This window comes from Macaca thibetana, chromosome 1 (assembly GCF_024542745.1).
Source record: "Macaca thibetana thibetana isolate TM-01 chromosome 1, ASM2454274v1, whole genome shotgun sequence".
NCBI classification, from domain to species: Eukaryota; Metazoa; Chordata; class Mammalia; order Primates; family Cercopithecidae; genus Macaca; species Macaca thibetana.
In genome coordinates, this window is record NC_065578.1 from 29711700 (window position 1) to 29713805 (window position 2106).

Genomic DNA, 2106 nt, shown 5'->3' on the forward strand with positions numbered 1-2106 from the left:
ATATGTGTAGGGGTGTGGGGTGGGAGTGTGTGGGTGTAGGTGTGGCTGTGTGTGGATGTGTGTGGGGGTGTGGGGGGTGTTGGTGTGCATGTGGGTGTGTGGATGTGTGGCTGTGTGGGTGTTTGGATGTGTAGCTGTATGGGGGAGTGTGAGGGGGTAGGGGTGTGTGTGAGTGTAGATGTGAGTGCATGGGGGAGTGTGTAGATGTGAGTGTGTGTGGGTGTGTGGAGGGTGTTGGTGTGTATGTTTGTGTGAATATGTGTGTGGGTGTGAGGGGTGTGAATATATGTGGATGTGTGTGTGGGTATGGGGCATTGGTAAGTATATGGGTGTGTAGGTGTCAGTGTGGGGGTGTGGGGGTGAGGGTATGAGTGTGCATGGATGTATATGTGGGTGTAGGTGGGTGTGTGAGTTTAGGTGTGTGGATGTGTGAGGGGGTGGGGTGTGTATGTTGGTGGGTGTGGGTGTGGGGGGTGTGAGTGTGGGGGGCATGTATGTGGGTGTGTGAGGGGGTAGGGGTGAGGGGGAGGGTGTGGTTGTGGGGTGTGTGTGTGAGGAGTGCATATGTGGATGTGTATGTAGGTGTAGGTGTGTGGGTGTGTGGCGGTGGGGGTGAGGGGTGGGTGTGGTTGTGTGTGGGGGTTGTGGGTATGTTGGTGGGTGTGTGTGCTGGATGTTGGGATTGTGAGTGTGGGGGTGTGTATGTGTGGGGGGTGGGGGTGAGGGGGGGGGTGTTGGTGTGAGTGTGGGGGGTGGGGCATGTGTATGTTGGTGGGTGTGGTTGTGGGGGGTTTGTGAGGGGTGTGTATGTGGGTGTAGGAGTGGGAGTGGGGGTGAGGGTGTGGGTGTTGGTGTGAGTGTGGGGGGTGGGGCATGTGTATGTTGGTGGGTATGGTTGTGGGGGGTTTGTGAGGGGTGTGTATGTGGGTGTAGGAGTGGGGAGTGGGGGTGGGGGGTGAGGGTGTGGGTGTTGGTGTGAGTGGGGGGGTGGGGCATGTGTATGTTGGTGGGTGTGGTTGTGGGGGGGGGTTTGTGAGGGGTGTGTATGTGGGTGTAGGAGTGGGAGTGGGGGGGGGGGGGGGGGGGTGTTGGTGTGAGTGTGGGGGCTGTGGGTGTGTACATTGGTCAGTGTGGTTGTGGGGGATGTGTGTGAGGGGTATGAATGTAGGTGTAGGTGTGGGGAGTTGGGGGTGAGCGGGTGGGGTGGGTGTGAGTGTGGGTATGTTGAGTGTGTACGTTGGTGGGTGTGGTTGTGGGGTGTGTGTGTGAGCGGTGTGTGTGTGAGGGGTGTGTATGTAGGTGTAGGAGTGGGAGTGGGGGTGGGGGATGAGGGTGGGTGTGAATGTGGGAGTGTGGGTGTGTACATTGGGTGTGGTTGTGGGGAGTGTGTGTGAGGGGTGTGTGTGTAGGTGTAGGTGTGGGGTGGTGGGAGTGAGGGAGTGGGGGTGGGTGTGTGAGTGTGGGTATGTTGGGTAAGTTGGTGGGTGCGATTGTGGGGGGTGTGAGTGTGAGTGTGAGGGGTGCGTATGTGGGTGTGTATGTAGGTGTAGGAGTGTGGATGTGTGGGGGTGGGCGTGAGGGGGTGGGTGTGGTTGTGTGTGGGGGTTGCGGGTATGTTGGTGGGTGTGTATGTTGGTGAGTGTGGGTGTTGGGAGCGTGAGTATGGGGGTGTGTATGTGTGGGGGATTGGGGGTGAGGGGGTGGGCGTGGGTGTGTGTGGGTATGTTGGGTGTGTATGTTGGTGGGTGTGGTTGTGGGGGGTGAGTGTGTGACGGGTATCTATGTGGGTGTGTAGGGAGGTGTAGGTGGGGTGGGGGGGTGATGGGGTGGGTGTTGGGGGTGTGAGTGTGGGGGTGTGGGTGTGTACCTCGGTGGGTGTGGTTGGGAGTGTGTGAGGGGTGTGTATGTAGGTGTAGGTGTGGGGCTTAGGTGAGGGGGTGGGTGTTGGTGTGAGTGTGGGGGTTGGGTGTGTACATTGGTGGGTGTGGTTGTGGGGGGTGTGTATGTGGGTGTGGGGGAGTGTGGGTGAGTCCTGGGGGTGCTGGAGGTAGAAGGCTGGTCTCCACCCTCCCTACACTGTATTTCCAGAAATACATCAGCCAGAGA

The 2106-nt window shown here is 58.8% G+C and overlaps 1 protein-coding gene across 8 annotated transcripts in view; it reads left to right on the forward strand.

Annotated features, from left to right (window-relative positions):
* The window catches only part of ZCCHC17 (zinc finger CCHC-type containing 17), a 1254002-nt gene that overhangs the window by 613065 nt on the left and 638831 nt on the right, over positions 1 to 2106 (forward strand). The gene's annotated exons all lie outside the window — the stretch shown is intronic.